At 49.0% G+C, this 18,340-nt stretch overlaps 1 pseudogene; it reads right to left on the reverse strand.

Annotated features, from left to right (window-relative positions):
* LOC146812039 (palmitoyltransferase ZDHHC11 pseudogene) overlaps nucleotides 1-16,778 on the reverse strand; it is a 62,486-nt pseudogene extending 45,708 nt beyond the window's left edge.
* Between the last annotated feature and the right edge of the window lie 1,562 nt (nucleotides 16,779-18,340).

Here is an 18,340-nt window from a genome sequence, read left to right on the forward strand (position 1 = left end):
AAGCAATGGTATGCAACATAACGCTGCATGAGTCTTAATAAATCAGGACAAAGTTTCTAGTTTGAAATCAAATGAATTAACAGTCTTACATGGATACGAGCTGAAAGTTTTGCCCATGTGCATGGTAGAATCAACTAGGTGATTTTTTTATCTGATTTGAAAGAAACTATGGTGTTGAATACACTGAAAAGTTGTAGATTTCTAATAAAAGTAGTGGCAATTGCTTTAGTTACACTAATGATTAGTTTACTAGTGAGTTTTAGCTCTTCTATCTCAACATGCTTCAACCAAAACTAAGCCTGATTGAGCTTATTTAGAGGAGCAATGTATATTTAACATGAATATTTTACATAACGATTATTCTGAAGATAACTTCAATGAGAATGTGTTTTTCAGACTGCTTCATGATTGTTCTAAAGCAGCTTTTCACAATCCATTGGTGTGTCCTGAACTATTTAATAAAGATGACTTTAAATTCTATATTTATCTTGCCACATTTGCTGCGCTTCAGAGACAGAAGTAAAATTTCAGGCTATGTCTTCGGACAAATTGTAAATATGGGGATTGGTGTTTACAAACTCCTTTCACTTTGCAGTCAGAGAAACAAAGGTAAAGTGAATGATGTGACAACAGTGGTGTAGCTAGACTAGTTGCCGTCCGTGGTGGTCTCTGCAGTTGCCACACAGCCGTATGTAAGGGGGTGACTGGCGATATCAGCGGAGGCCGCCCTGCGGCCTTGTGTAAGAGTGTGGGGGTGCTGGCGATGCCGCAGGTAAGAGCGGGAGGGTGACTCCCCATTGACACCTTCATTTGATTGTGAGTCCATCTGAAATGTACCTTAATACCCAATTAACTGGATGATGCCACCGTTTCCCCAGAACTCACGATATTTAGAAAGATGTCATATACAGAAATGAAAAACAAAAAGAGTACCTGTAGGTAAAGATTTAATTACCCCTTGCGGTTTAAATGAAGTCCAGGTGCAGATATTTCTTGACTCTTGTTCTGTGTCACTTCAATAGTCCTTTTTCACTTTCAATAAATACTCCAGGACGTAGGGGATTGAACGCCTCTTTTTACAGAATATAGAGCACTTTGTAGCAGGACAGACGATCAGAACAGAGAATGCTGCATACAGGTAAGTTTACTTTACATTCTATAACAAAATCAATACATTTACAGCACAGAAACAGAAATGGTATGCGTGGTGAAAGTGTGCATGCGTGTTGTTTGCATGGTAAGTGTACTTTTAATGTTAATGGATGTACAAACGTAATAATGGTATGTGGTTAAATATGTGACAAAAAGATGTGCGTGGTAAAGCCACGCATGATAATGTCATACAACCAAGAAACATCACTTTTACAGACACAGCATTGAAAGTCATGGTGGATGAAACATTAGGGTAGAGCCCCCACTTGTTTGTGTCACTTGTCCAATCTACAACTATTACTCAGAGAAGGCATATGTGAGACAGAATTGTCCACAGAGTTGCTGGGGAGGGTTGGATCTCTAGCCATAAAAGCCCATCTAGCAGCTCAGCAGACTGGTGGTGGTTCTCCCAGACCTATACACCCCTTGCCTTGGAAGAAAAAGGTGTACGGGGTCCTGCACACTGAATACTTTGCAGGAATCCCAGGTGGAGTGGAGAGAGGTAAATAAAAGCGCACTACAGTACACAGCAAATAATTTGACATTTTTCTTTTAACCTGAAAGTCCGAAATTTAACACAGCACATGTTCAAAATCACAAAGATGTTCTAACATTAGTACACTGTGAGTGCCACTCTAGTTTACTAAACTGTGGGGCATATTCTCAAGGACTTATCGCAGCGTTATTGGCACTTTATTGCAGCCAAAGTCGCAATAAATGTATCGCCCCATTCACAAGCTGGTGCAAACAGCCCATATCACCTGTTTGCCTGCGATAGCAGCCGTAAAAATTATCGCCACAGATGACCCCGGCAACTAATGAGATGCAGAGTAGGTGTTCCCAAGCAAAAAGCTGCGACAACACTACACCTCAACATTCTCAACGACCAGCTAGATCAGCGATAAGATCCCAAAACAGGCGATAAGGCGCGTTAGCAGCAGGGATTTAACACCTGCTCTGACCTGGTGCAAAGACGGACGACAACCTGCACCGGAAAAGGGAGCCCAGCCCACAGCCACACCTGAAGATCAACAGATGGCATGGAGCCACTGATCATGCAGCTCGGAGCCCCAACAGGGCCACATCATCCACTGCCACCACCCCCATGCCCCCCCCCCCCGGACCACCACAGAGGAAGCGCAGACAAAGACAGCGGACCTTCAGGAACCGCACTAACCTCACAAACCTAACACCAGACAATGTCATTGCCCACGACAGGCTCAAAATGACAACCATCCTCCGCATCCTGACCATCATTGTCCACAGGCTGACAGTACCAACACAGCGGACAACCAACTTCCCTCCGCAGACAACGCTGCAGGCTCTGCTGCACATGTTGGCCTCTGGCACCTCCCAACCAACAACCGCCAGAGTCGGAGGAGTCTCACAGCCAGTCCTATCCAAGTTCCACACACCTGTCCTGGATGCCATCATCAGCTTGGTACCACAGTACCTATACGTCCCCCACAATGTGAAGGAACAGCTGGAGACCAAGCAAGGCCTATACGCCATAGCTAGATTCACGCACGTGTTGGGGCAATCGACTGCACACATGTCCTACTTGTGCCCCCTGCCGACACTGCACACAATTACCGTAACAGAAAGCACACGCATTCCATCAATGTACAGGCAATAGTGGACCACCGGGGACTCTTTACCAATGTTGTCGTCAATTACCCAGGCAGTGTGCATGATTCCTTCATCTTCCGACAGTCCATCATCAACCTGTGCTTTCAGGATGGCACCTACGGAAATGCTCTGCTCATTGGTAAGTACCAACTGAATACACCACACCCCCCAACTCCACAATCATGCAACTTACAACTCTGGCAATGCATACGTTACAGACTCACATACAACATGCCAAACAACATGCCCACCCACAAGACAAGACAACACAACTTATTGTGGCAACCTGGGCTAGCCATGTACATGAGCCATCAACGGCATGGCACCTCAGCGACACAATAGTGGAATGTGGGGAGAGTTGGGAACCAGGCATGTGCGAAGGAGGCAAGTGATTCATGAATGAGAATGTACACAATGCCAAGTGTGGCTGAGATGTGCTGGAAAGACTGCAGTATTCGTACCACTCATATCATGTACATGTCAATGTCTACATGCACTGCTGGTGTTCGGAGTGTAGTGGACAGTGGACGCAACCATGTCACCTCAGCCAGTGGGGAAGATCGCAGCAATGTAGCTTGTGACGTCCCCCCCTGTAAGCGTGTGCGGATTGGGCTGGCCCGGCGTACGCCAGGCCAGCGTAGGGGTGTGAACAAAAAGCACGTAGCCCTGGGTGTGGTTCTCTTCTGAAATGCCCAACATGTCTGCCAGGGCGGCGCCTCCTACCCTGCCACGAGGCCGACCCTGTCGCCGTGAGCGGTGTTGCCTACGATCCTGTGCGCCTGCTGCACCCTGGGCTGTTGGTCCCCGAATCCGTTTTGCCCGCACCTGCGCACCCAGGCCTCACTGCTCACCTGCTGACACCAGCATGTGTCAAAGAGGGCCCACCACGTGCCGGTGCAAGCTCCAAGCCCGAGGCCCGCGACCTTGGCAGCCTCCTCAGACCATCACGGCTTCCGGAGACACAGGCACGCAGTACTCCTTTCTCGTTGACGTACTCTACCGCTGCCTCCAGCCTACACTACGGTCAAGTAGGTCACACATTTGGAACTGAGTCTTGATATCCTGATGGCAGAGTTCATATGTTCATGGGGCATTTGATGTCCCTGTACTCCCTTCGATGTGCTGCCACCAAGTCTGTGCATAACAATCCAACCATACGTGTCTGTGGTCCCTCGCTGACTACCGCCTTCGGCCCCCACTGCGGGCCAGTAGGTCACACATTTGGAACTGAGTCTTGATTTCCCAATGGCAGAGTTCATATCATTGTACGCCAGGAGAGGAGTAAGAGGAAGACGCGGTTCAGTCCGGAGCAATAAAGGATCATCATTACGGAGGTGTCCAAACACTACCAACAGCTGCCCTGGTGTCACTGACTCTGGTCCAAGCAAGCAAACGACACGTGGCTGTGGGCCCCTGCTGATCGCTGCCTCGGGTCTGCACTGTGGTCGACTAGGTCACACATTGGGAACTCAGTCTTGATTTATTTATTTATGGCAGATTTTATATCATTGTACAGGCCTCATCGCAGACTGCATACCTCCGGTGCCACTAAGTCTGTTCCCCGACATCCATGGACACTTTCTGGTTGAACTTTGGTGGTGACTGAGTCTATGAACTGGAGGTTGTGTTCATCATCATGTCGGTGATACTGACTTGGTGGCAAAAACGAGGCTGTAGCATTCCACTCATCCATTTGTAGCTTCCGTCCGGCTTCTGCCCTCTGCATCATACCCTGGAGGGCACCTTCCACTGTCCCCCGCAACCCTCCGCTACATTCACCTTCGACATCGATGAGGACCCGCTCAGCTCGCGTGGCCCAACCTCAGTTAACCGCAAGTCACCGTCCCGTGGCGGTGTGCCTGTGCCGGCCGCAGTGCATCCGGGGCCACTAACTCTGTGCAGCTCAAGTCATGGACCCTCTCTGATAGAATATTGGATGGCCTCTGGCTCGATGGACTGGGGGTCATCAAGGCCATGTGTCTGTGGCCCTGCGCTGTCCGCTACCTCCGGCCTCAACTGTGGTTCACCTGGGCTCACACATCAAATCGAGTCCTGACCTGCCCGGACGTCACATCACCGCAGGAGGCACACGCCACCACCGCTAGGACCAACTCCAAATGGCAGGTGCCAGAGTCAGAAGTGTCTTACTGCCAGACTATCAGAGTTGCTCACACCTGTCGTGGGTGCCATCATCGGCTTGATACCCTGCTCAGCTCCTCAGGTGCCACTAACTAAGTGCATCACAACTTATGGACCATTCTGGTTGCATATTTGGTGAACACTGTAATTTCTCCGGCTACTACCATGATGCTTCACAGTTGTTTCTGTTATGCTGGTGTTTTCTTTTTCCGCTTTAATTGTGATCACTGTTCAAGTTGTTGCCAGCACCGACGACTCCATGAGGGCTGGCTTACACTCACCCCACACACATCCAGCACAGGTGTCACTGTACATGTGACCCTGGCAATAAAGGTGTTGAGCGCACGTGCCCGTAGCCAGTTCAACAAACTATCTGAGTGTGTCTGTGTGCTCATGATGTATGCATTCGGGCCCCGGGCCCTACAACATTACATTGTGCCATGTACAGCCGACGCAGCCATGTCACCGCAGGCTGCGGGTGAGACCTTGCGCATGTAGCTTTGTCGTCCCCCACTCAATACGTAAGAGGAGTGAACTGGGCCGGCGTATGCCAGTCCAGCGTGGGGATGTGGATGATTATCCGTGGCTCTGGGTGTGGTTCAGTATTGGAAATATGCGTAGGCATGTGTCTCTGTCGCAGTGTGGGTCTCCATTGGGAAGTGTAAGTGGTCCCTGATGGGACTTAGACACCCACGTATGTGATCTAGTTCGGCTTCCATGAGGTCTAACACCACCCGCACCTGTTCGGCCACCCCCTTCTGGCTTTCTAACACCTGGCCTTGGAATGCGATGTGTGCTTCGGTGGGCTGCTGGGAGCCAGCCATGGTGGTGGGTGCGTCCAGCTGTGTGTCTGTGCAGGTGGTGGGGTATCCTCGATGCAGCTGGGCTGCCCTGCTCCTGGAGGTCGATTGCCTAAGATGTCCATGGACGGTTGTTGGGCATTGGTGTCGAAAGTGTGGAGGTCCTCTTCAGCATCACTGTCGAGTTGTCTGATTTGCTCTACTGGAGGTGTTGTTTGTCCCTCTGCAATGTGAAGGGGAGATGCCTATTGACATTGTGTTGGCATGTATGCTGACGCATTGTTCAAGTTTACATAGAGACTGCATGACAATGTACATTGTAACTGTTGTCGTCAATGTGGATGTGCTGTCATTGCTATGTGTGTGTGCTGCATTGTGGGAGAGTCACCCCTGCATCTGTGATTTTGCTGCCCCTTATCCCTTGTAGGCGGTGTGCCTTTGACTTTTGTGCTTTTAAGGTGCTGTGAGGTTGGCGACTTGGGTCATTTATGCTCTTGGACGGTTTTTGTACTCTTGTGCATTGTTTGTCTACAGATGTATTGTTGACGTCAGTGGTTGCTTGTGCACATGGATGTGTCAGAGTGTGACCTGCTCTTTTACGGATGTGATCCACACTCAGCCACCTCAGTCTTTTGGCGTGCACAATGTCATGGTGTTTGTACTCCAGCCATGCTGCTCATCATGTAGTGTCACTTGCATTGTCAGTGTGGCTCACAAATACGCATCTTTACTGTGTTTCGCACGGGTGCATGTGTGTGTTGTGGAATTGGTGAGGTGTGGGATTGGACCCCTTTGGGCACATGGTGGTCGGGGGCCTACTTGATGTTTGTATGTGTGCTGCAGTGTGCCACGGGGATGAGGGACATGATCCAGGGTCATTGTGGGTGTGCGGTGTGCTACATGTCGTTGTGCATGTGTGCCATTGTGCCCGTCACCCCCCGTCCCCCCAGTCCCTGGTCATTACTCATCCTGTTGATGTTGTGTCAGGTCATGTCGGGCTGTGTCCGTACTCCCGACTCCTTGTACCGTCTTCACACTGATGACTGTGGCCACCATTTGCTCCAGCTCCTCCTGTTGCACAGCACTTCCACCTCCAGTCCCCGTTGCTGCCTTCCTGTTGGCAATGGGTTTCTGCTTGGTTTGGCTTTTCACATCATGCCAGCGCATCTTGACCTCCTCGGCACTCTGACTGCAATCACGATGGAATGCCATTTTTCCATCTGCGTTGCCAATGACACGGTGAAGGTGACGGACAGTTGCTGTTTGTGTTCTGTCACCTACGTGATGACGATCCGGTTGTCATGCGGACTGTACCCCGTCTTCCTCTTCTCCTTGGCCTTCCCCGACCCCGTAGTTCCTTGCTGATGGACTGTGGGGCTTGAGGGGTTTGCGTTGGCCTGGGCAGTCAGTCCAGGTGCCTCCATAGGGCTACGCAGTTTATTTATTTTTTTGCCTTTTTTTTTGTTTTGCTTTTATAGTGCATTTTCCCGCATGACGTGTGGGAATTGCAGGCCTGTCGCTGGTTATCGCTGATTTTTGTATCACGATTGGCCTCATCGCAACTTTTTTCGTGTTCGTGCTTCGCATTTTTGCGGCATCATGTTGATTTTAACGCAGTCATTTGCTGTGTTATCATGGGACTATCGCATGGTGCCGCCGGGTTGAGAATACTACGTTAACACGGCGTTGTTTTCCCGCGATAGACTGCGATATGCCAAGTTGCGTTAAGCTAATTTTGCGATGTTTATCACAGGTTCTTGAGAATATCCCCCTGTATTGCTATGAGAATTAACCTAAGAATCTTGTTTTTTTTAAATGGAGTACATAGCAGCAAGATTATTTACCTTATGTGTAATATTTGTGAAACTCATCCGACATGTATCCAAGCAACCACCGCCTACAATTCCCTACATGACACAGGAACTACATACCTTAACCACCGCCTCGCATTCCACGCAGCGACCAGAGACCTCCGCACTGCCCAACTGGCCCTGGCTACCATCCCATGTATCCACCAAAACCATGGCCGGAGGAAGATCCTTCCCCTACCTCACAGAAAAGACCTGGAATTCCCTCTCCACCTCAGGCAATCACCATCCCTGCCTCAATTCAGGAAGAACCTCAAGACCTGGCACTGTGACTGAACCAGAGCACCTTCGATGGACCAGAAGTCCCACCCCTCTCCCCCCAGCACCTTGAAAACCATACGGTGAGTAGTCGCCTTTTACAAGCCACCTTATTGATTGATTGTATGGTCTGGTATTTAACATGAGATACACATACTACTGTAAAGCTGATCCACAGGTTTGTACATGCCTTCTACACATTATAATTGTCATGAAGAACAATATTACATTTCTCTGTCAAAGAAAGTTGGCAAATCATGACATAACTATTGTACTCTAATCTTTATTAACAGTTTCTCCAAATGTTTTACCTTCTTCATCCAGTCCACAGAACATGGTATGGATAGTCTCTTATGACAAAGAAAACCATACCCTTGCTACTCACATCTAGAGTGTTTCAGTTTTTGTCTACTAACATGGTGAATATACCTATGACACAAATTGTCACGTTCCAACTCTTGCCACTGCATGCCCCTATAATGCGCTACTTGTGCGCTAAAAAGCATGGACGACTGGGTGCTTGGTTCATTAAAGAATGCCCCCCTCCCAATGGTTTGTGAAGTGCTTCACTGAGATTTCACGATTTATACATTATTTTGTATTGCCATAAATATCCCTGGTGGAGGTAGTAGGATTACAACGAATAATGTATTTGTGATTCATTGTTTTTATGAACTATACCTGGTGGCAGTGGTTGCACTGAAACAGAACTCAGCACAATCTAGAAAGGCACACAGCAGTTTACAAATGACTAGCACGAGCGCTCTCCAACGTGCTTCAACGGGCACGCCCGACCGCAACCAGCCACTTGAGCACTTGCTCCAACAACAACATGTGCTACTGGCTATAAAAGCAATTTCACATGTTCGGCGGTGCTTGGCCTTGTCACATCATGCACCACTTACCTGCTCTTTGCTACTGGCTCCCGCTGCGATTTCCAGTTAATGACTTCTTCCACTCTCCTTGATCGGCAGCACCTTCAGCCTCCGGGTATTCAAAATCTACTGATTCCTGTAAGGTCTACTTCCTGCAAAAGAAAAAGGACATAGAACAAAAGAACATAAACAAAGTTTGATGCAGATGCATAATGTGCAGGCCATCCGCATAAACATAAACCTCAGAGACTCGTGTGATGCAAATATCATTTCTAGGCTGTGAGAAGTTGGCCTGATGTATGATGTCACTAGTTCTAGTGTACACCTTATATCAGTCCAAACAACCCTTATGGTGATTGGTTGTAAAGTCAACCTTATAGACCAGCTATCCTAGTGGGAGCATGGACAAGAGCAGTCTTAGGCTAAACTCTGAATGGCATGTGAAGCCAGCTGTGATACCATATATAATCCCTTGAATACCAAATGAAAGGACACCACAACAGATATATATATAAAATAAAGGGTATTTATTCTAGTCAAACCCTCAGCACTCTTTATGAGATTAGAGGTAAGTACAACACAGTCTTATTCAAGCATACATTAAGTCACACAGGTAAGTAATACAGTTAGGCCCTAGGGGCCACGCAAACCATATACTAAAGAAGTGGTATAAGGACCACTGTCACGGAAATAGAATAGGCCTAGGCCTAGGGAATCGCTGGGGCTACACTACACTAGCAACAGTTAGGAAGTGGGAGGCCCACGGGATTCAGGTGCAGAGTGGAAACACTCACGCGTAATGCGTAAAAGTCGATAGAATTACTAGCAGTTAGGAATTAACAGTTTAAGGACACTTCTGAAGCAGCTAGAGAGTCGAGACTCGGAAACTAGACCCTAGGATAGTCACTACCCTTGTGAGCACCGAAGTACCCAAGTTACCTAGCCCACGGGCTGCGGGTGCATAGGTGTGAACTTGCGTCGGGTTTCGTCGTGGACTTCTATGGATGCCTGAAGGAAAGTTGCTGACAGGCAGTCAGTGAAGAGTGTTCGGTGGATCCCAAGGCTGGGATCAAGAAGAGAGGATACCTGCAAGCAGAAGGGACAGAGTCAAGGTCACTAGCCAGTGACCACGTGGAACCAGGAAGGAACCAGGCGATGTCGTGAAGATTGCAGGTGAAAAGGTGAAGCTTGTCACTGCAGCCACGGGTACCAGGAGACGTCGAGGATGACCAGGACCAGGAGGCGAGCTGTCCCACGAAGGCTCTTGCTGTCGGCGGCGTCGAAGTTGAACTAGGACTCACCAAGCCTTGGCAAGCGGAACCCACGAAGAACGGAGGACTTACTTCTGGTGCAGACCAGGAAGGTCTGGGGTGCTTCTCTTTTGCAAAGAAGCGAGAGCCAGTCTGGAGGAGCCAAACCAGCAGTGAAGATTTCAAGGTGTGTCGTCACAAAGGCCGCTAGCCAATGGGCAAGCAACCGGACAGACGCGGCAAGCAGGAAAATGCAGAAGGGCCCCACGCAGGACTCGTGAAGTGTGGGGGGCTGATCTTCGGTGCAGATGGTGCTTGGGGTTGGGGCTTCTCAATCCCCGGTGCACAACTTCAAGGGTGCCTCAGAAGCTGCGCTGGAAGATACTCGCCACTTTTCCCAGGTAGCCGGTCCCACGTCTCTCGTCGCCTCCACGGATCTCAGCTCGGCTGTGGATGTGGATCAGGGTCGGAGAAGTCTGGAAGTCAAGGCTCTGGTCGGGCTCTGCAGTCGGTCCCTCGTAGAACTTCAGCAAAGCAAAGGGTAGTCTCTTGATGGTGCCTATTTGCACAGGGTAGCCACTCCTTGGCCACAAGGGAGATTCTTCAGTCTTCTTCTTTCGTCGAATGTCGAAGGTCCAGAGTTTCTGTTCAAGTTGCAGGTTCAGGATATTCTAATCTCCTGGGGCCCAGCTACCACTCTTATACTAATCTGGGGGGCTGGGTTGCCTGCTAGGTCACGCCTTATGGGTGGGACCTGGGAGGGGGGTGGTTACACCCCCTTTCCCTTTGTCCAGTTTCGCGCCAGGACTGGGGCTGGTGTGCCCCAGCACCGGTTTGAACTGGACTATGCATGGGACACCTTGTGTGCCCCAGGCATGTCTCATTCCTTTCAGCCCTCCCTGCCCCAATACACTAAAGTCTGTCTGGGGAGGTGCTAGCACCTCCCCAAGCAGGAAACCTATTGTCCAAGCCTCCCTTGCCGGGATCACTCCCAGCAGCAGGAGGTCAGACTTGTGTCTGTGGCAGCAGCATCCATTTTGTGATGCTGAGGCTTTGGTGAGAGTTAAACAGCAAAGTAGGATTTTAACATGTCTCTCCCTCTAGAAGGGAGGAATAATATCCTCATCACCAGAAATGGTATGGGGGTATTATTCCAAAGTGTTAGACACCCTACATGACATGTTTTGATAAAGCCAAACCATAGTTACCATAACCGTTTAAGATTATAAGGCACTTTAAGAGTATATGGTAGGCTATATCATAGAACAGCTATAAGGACATGGTTCCGAAAGCTGCAGACAGGCTCAGCTCATGCTAGAGCACCATCTCACATGTTACCAAGCACTCTGCCTCCAGGATTGTTAAGGCCTGCCATAGGAGTGACTGATAGGTACACATGTGTCTATATATAAGGGTAGATATAGGTATACTATATCTAAGCAAGGGGTGATTACACGACCTTGCCCCAGCTGAGTGATCAGCCAGTTGTGTCTGATTGGAAAGCCAGACCAGGGGTGACATAATACATGCTGCAGCCCCTGGGAGGCCTAGGGTACACCTATGCCCTGGGTACCTAGGATACACTGTACAGGGTCCAATAAGTGGGACCTAGGGTACCAATTGTGTATGTACCTGTGTATGTACCTAGGGTACATGGAGTCCATTTTAAAGAGAGAGCAGACAGCCTGAGACCCTGAATGGCGGGATCTCAGGCCAACTAAATCGAAAAACCAGCTAGACACTAAGCAAAAAGTTGGGGGTAACCATAGTCAGATATCCACCTTCCTACATAGGCGATACTCTATGTATTTATGGGAGGGATACAGACAACTATAGACCAATGTATATTATGAGAACATTCATGAGGAGGCAGAGTTAATTGTTTATTTTTCATTGACAGATGCCCAGTGCAGTGTCTCTGCAACATCCTAAGGTGCTGAAGCCGATGAACAGTGATCAGTGCCGACGCAGTCGTGCCGTGATCACTCCTTCCACATCTAGTTCTAGTTAGCCTGTGTTTCATGTAACCACTCCTTCCTCTATACCATTAGCATCACCCCTGAATGCTTTATGGGAAATCCATCTAAATTTGCTACATTCATAAACCAGTGTCAACTGCATTTTATGTGCAAAGATTTGTGCTTTCCTACCATGTAGGCTATGATAGCCTTTATTTCGTCGCATCTGGGCGGCACTGCTACCACTTGGTCCATTCCTCTTGTGGTGCGCAATTACTGTACAGCTATGCAGACTTCAAAGAGGAACTACGTAGATTATTCAATAGACATTCTTTTATGCAATTGGTTGATACAGAACTTTTGAATTTGAGGCAAGGTACTAAGGATCTAATGACCTATATCTCCAAGTTCAATAGATTAGTGGCATAGGCAGTGTGGACTGAGGCAAAGCGTAGCGCCCTCTTTTTCAAAGGAATTAAAGATGAGCTAAAGGATTTATTGGCTCAGGTGGTGGATCCTACTGAATTATGCAATGCTCTTATTGACGCCGAGAAAAAGGACGTCTTGACCCTAAAATGATACTATATAAGGAAAGGAAAGTAGAGCCTAAAAGACCTTCTGAAGAACCAGAACAAGAGAGCGGTGTTGCCTACGATCCTGTGCGCCTGCTGCACCCTGGGCTGTTGGTCCCCGAATCCGTTTTGCCCGCACCTGCGCACCCAGGCCTCACTGCTCACCTGCTGACACCAGCATGTGTCAAAGAGGGCCCACCACGTGCCGGTGCAAGCTCCAAGCCCGAGGCCCGCGACCTTGGCAGCCTCCTCAGACCATCACGGCTTCCGGAGACACAGGCACGCAGTACTCCTTTCTCGTTGACGTACTCTACCGCTGCCTCCAGCCTACACTACGGTCAAGTAGGTCACACATTTGGAACTGAGTCTTGATATCCTGATGGCAGAGTTCATATGTTCATGGGGCATTTGATGTCACTGTACTCCCTTCGATGTGCTGCCACCAAGTCTGTGCATAACAATCCAACCATACGTGTCTGTGGTCCCTCGCTGACTACCGCCTTCGGCCCCCACTGCGGGCCAGTAGGTCACACATTTGGAACTGAGTCTTGATTTCCCAATGGCAGAGTTCATATCATTGTACGCCAGGAGAGGAGTAAGAGGAAGACGCGGTTCAGTCCGGAGCAATAAAGGATCATCATTACGGAGGTGTCCAAACACTACCAACAGCTGCCCTGGTGTCACTGACTCTGGTCCAAGCAAGCAAACGACACGTGGCTGTGGGCCCCTGCTGATCGCTGCCTCGGGTCTGCACTGTGGTCGACTAGGTCACACATTGGGAACTCAGTCTTGATTTATTTATTTATGGCAGATTTTATATCATTGTACAGGCCTCATCGCAGACTGCATACCTCCGGTGCCACTAAGTCTGTTCCCCGACATCCATGGACACTTTCTGGTTGAACTTTGGTGGTGACTGAGTCTATGAACTGGAGGTTGTGTTCATCATCATGTCGGTGATACTGACTTGGTGGCAAAAACGAGGCTGTAGCATTCCACTCATCCATTTGTAGCTTCCGTCCGGCTTCTGCCCTCTGCATCATACCCTGGAGGGCACCTTCCACTGTCCCCCGCAACCCTCCGCTACATTCACCTTCGACATCGATGAGGACCCGCTCAGCTCGCGTGGCCCAACCTCAGTTCACCGCAAGTCACCGTCCCGTGGCGGTGTGCCTGTGCCGGCCGCAGTGCATCCGGGGCCACTAACTCTGTGCAGCTCAAGTCATGGACCCTCTCTGATAGAATATTGGATGGCCTCTGGCTCGATGGACTGGGGGTCATCAAGGCCATGTGTCTGTGGCCCTGCGCTGTCCGCTACCTCCGGCCTCAACTGTGGTTCACCTGGGCTCACACATCAAATCGAGTCCTGACCTGCCCGGACGTCACATCACCGCAGGATGCACACGCCACCACCGCTAGGACCAACTCCAAATGGCAGGTGCCAGAGTCAGAAGTGTCTTACTGCCAGACTATCAGAGTTGCTCACACCTGTCGTGGGTGCCATCATCGGCTTGATACCCTGCTCAGCTCCTCAGGTGCCACTAACTAAGTGCATCACAACTTATGGACCATTCTGGTTGCATATTTGGTGAACACTGTAATTTCTCCGGCTACTACCATGATGCTTCACAGTTGTTTCTGTTATGCTGGTGTTTTCTTTTTCCGCTTTAATTGTGATCACTGTTCAAGTTGTTGCCAGCACCGACGACTCCATGAGGGCTGGCTTACACTCACCCCACACACATCCAGCACAGGTGTCACTGTACATGTGACCCTGGCAATAAAGGTGTTGAGCGCACGTGCCCGTAGCCAGTTCAACAAACTATCTGAGTGTGTCTGTGTGCTCATGATGTATGCATTCGGGCCCCGGGCCCTACAACATTACATTGTGCCATGTACAGCCGACGCAGCCATGTCACCGCAGGCTGCGGGTGAGACCTTGCGCATGTAGCTTTGTCGTCCCCCACTCAATACGTAAGAGGAGTGAACTGGGCCGGCGTATGCCAGTCCAGCGTGGGGATGTGGATGATTATCCGTGGCTCTGGGTGTGGTTCAGTATTGGAAATATGCGTAGGCATGTGTCTCTGTCGCAGTGTGGGTCTCCATTGGGAAGTGTAAGTGGTCCCTGATGGGACTTAGACACCCACGTATGTGATCTAGTTCGGCTTCCATGAGGTCTAACACCACCCGCACCTGTTCGGCCACCCCCTTCTGGCTTTCTAACACCTGGCCTTGGAATGCGATGTGTGCTTCGGTGGGCTGCTGGGAGCCAGCCATGGTGGTGGGTGCGTCCAGCTGTGTGTCTGTGCAGGTGGTGGGGTATCCTCGATGCAGCTGGGCTGCCCTGCTCCTGGAGGTCGATTGCCTAAGATGTCCATGGACGGTTGTTGGGCATTGGTGTCGAAAGTGTGGAGGTCCTCTTCAGCATCACTGTCGAGTTGTCTGATTTGCTCTACTGGAGGTGTTGTTTGTCCCTCTGCAATGTGAAGGGGAGATGCCTATTGACATTGTGTTGGCATGTATGCTGACGCATTGTTCAAGTTTACATAGAGACTGCATGACAATGTACATTGTAACTGTTGTCGTCAATGTGGATGTGCTGTCATTGCTATGTGTGTGTGCTGCATTGTGGGAGAGTCACCCCTGCATCTGTGATTTTGCTGCCCCTTATCCCTTGTAGGCGGTGTGCCTTTGACTTTTGTGCTTTTAAGGTGCTGTGAGGTTGGCGACTTGGGTCATTTATGCTCTTGGACGGTTTTTGTACTCTTGTGCATTGTTTGTCTACAGATGTATTGTTGACGTCAGTGGTTGCTTGTGCACATGGATGTGTCAGAGTGTGACCTGCTCTTTTACGGATGTGATCCACACTCAGCCACCTCAGTCTTTTGGCGTGCACAATGTCATGGTGTTTGTACTCCAGCCATGCTGCTCATCATGTAGTGTCACTTGCATTGTCAGTGTGGCTCACAAATACGCATCTTTACTGTGTTTCGCACGGGTGCATGTGTGTGTTGTGGAATTGGTGAGGTGTGGGATTGGACCCCTTTGGGCACATGGTGGTCGGGGGCCTACTTGATGTTTGTATGTGTGCTGCAGTGTGCCACGGGGATGAGGGACATGATCCAGGGTCATTGTGGGTGTGCGGTGTGCTACATGTCGTTGTGCATGTGTGCCATTGTGCCCGTCACCCCCCGTCCCCCCAGTCCCTGGTCATTACTCATCCTGTTGATGTTGTGTCAGGTCATGTCGGGCTGTGTCCGTACTCCCGACTCCTTGTACCGTCTTCACACTGATGACTGTGGCCACCATTTGCTCCAGCTCCTCCTGTTGCACAGCACTTCCACCTCCAGTCCCCGTTGCTGCCTTCCTGTTGGCAATGGGTTTCTGCTTGGTTTGGCTTTTCACATCATGCCAGCGCATCTTGACCTCCTCGGCACTCTGACTGCAATCACGATGGAATGCCATTTTTCCATCTGCGTTGCCAATGACACGGTGAAGGTGACGGACAGTTGCTGTTTGTGTTCTGTCACCTACGTGATGACGATCCGGTTGTCATGCGGACTGTACCCCGTCTTCCTCTTCTCCTTGGCCTTCCCCGACCCCGTAGTTCCTTGCTGATGGACTGTGGGGCTTGAGGGGTTTGCGTTGGCCTGGGCAGTCAGTCCAGGTGCCTCCATAGGGCTACGCAGTTTATTTATTTTTTTGCCTTTTTTTTTGTTTTGCTTTTATAGTGCATTTTCCCGCATGACGTGTGGGAATTGCAGGCCTGTCGCTGGTTATCGCTGATTTTTGTATCACGATTGGCCTCATCGCAACTTTTTTCGTGTTCGTGCTTCGCATTTTTGCGGCATCATGTTGATTTTAACGCAGTCATTTGCTGTGTTATCATGGGACTATCGCATGGTGCCGCCGGGTTGAGAATACTACGTTAACACGGCGTTGTTTTCCCGCGATAGACTGCGATATGCCAAGTTGCGTTAAGCTAATTTTGCGATGTTTATCACAGGTTCTTGAGAATATCCCCCTGTATTGCTATGAGAATTAACCTAAGAATCTTGGTTTTTTTAAATGGAGTACATAGCAGCAAGATTATTTACCTTATGTGTAATATTTGTGAAACTCATCCGACATGTATCCAAGCAACCACCGCCTACAATTCCCTACATGACACAGGAACTACATACCTTAACCACCGCCTCGCATTCCACGCAGCGACCAGAGACCTCCGCACTGCCCAACTGGCCCTGGCTACCATCCCATGTATCCACCAAAACCATGGCCGGAGGAAGATCCTTCCCCTACCTCACAGAAAAGACCTGGAATTCCCTCTCCACCTCAGGCAATCACCATCCCTGCCTCAATTCAGGAAGAACCTCAAGACCTGGCACTGTGACTGAACCAGAGCACCTTCGATGGACCAGAAGTCCCACCCCTCTCCCCCCAGCACCTTGAAAACCATACGGTGAGTAGTCGCCTTTTACAAGCCACCTTATTGATTGATTGTATGGTCTGGTATTTAACATGAGATACACATACTACTGTAAAGCTGATCCACAGGTTTGTACATGCCTTCTACACATTATAATTGTCATGAAGAACAATATTACATTTCTCTGTCAAAGAAAGTTGGCAAATCATGACATAACTATTGTACTCTAATCTTTATTAACAGTTTCTCCAAATGTTTTACCTTCTTCATCCAGTCCACAGAACATGGTATGGATAGTCTCTTATGACAAAGAAAACCATACCCTTGCTACTCACATCTAGAGTGTTTCAGTTTTTGTCTACTAACATGGTGAATATACCTATGACACAAATTGTCACGTTCCAACTCTTGCCACTGCATGCCCCTATAATGCGGTACTTGTGCGCTAAAAAGCATGGACGACTGGGTGCTTGGTTCATTAAAGAATGCCCCCCTCCCAATGGTTTGTGAAGTGCTTCACTGAGATTTCACGATTTATACATTATTTTGTATTGCCATAAATATCCCTGGTGGAGGTAGTAGGATTACAACGAATAATGTATTTGTGATTCATTGTTTTTATGAACTATACCTGGTGGCAGTGGTTGCACTGAAACAGAACTCAGCACAATCTAGAAAGGCACACAGCAGTTTACAAATGACTAGCACGAGCGCTCTCCAACGTGCTTCAACGGGCACGCCCGACCGCAACCAGCCACTTGAGCACTTGCTCCAACAACAACATGTGCTACTGGCTATAAAAGCAATTTCACATGTTCGGCGGTGCTTGGCCTTGTCACATCATGCACCACTTACCTGCTCTTTGCTACTGGCTCCCGCTGCGATTTCCAGTTAATGACTTCTTCCACTCTCCTTGATCGGCAGCACCTTCAGCCTCCGGGTATTCAAAATCTACTGATTCCTGTAAGGTCTACTTCCTGCAAAAGAAAAAGGACATAGAACAAAAGAACATAAACAAAGTTTGATGCAGATGCATAATGTGCAGGCCATCCGCATAAACATAAACCTCAGAGACTCGTGTGATGCAAATATCATTTCTAGGCTGTGAGAAGTTGGCCTGATGTATGATGTCACTAGTTCTAGTGTACACCTTATATCAGTCCAAACAACCCTTATGGTGATTGGTTGTAAAGTCAACCTTATAGACCAGCTATCCTAGTGGGAGCATGGACAAGAGCAGTCTTAGGCTAAACTCTGAATGGCATGTGAAGCCAGCTGTGATACCATATATAATCCCTTGAATACCAAATGAAAGGACACCACAACAGATATATATATAAAATAAAGGGTATTTATTCTAGTCAAACCCTCAGCACTCTTTATGAGATTAGAGGTAAGTACAACACAGTC

Source organism: Triturus cristatus, chromosome 7 (genome assembly GCF_964204655.1).
Source record: "Triturus cristatus chromosome 7, aTriCri1.1, whole genome shotgun sequence".
Lineage (NCBI taxonomy): Eukaryota > Metazoa > Chordata > Amphibia > Caudata > Salamandridae > Triturus > Triturus cristatus.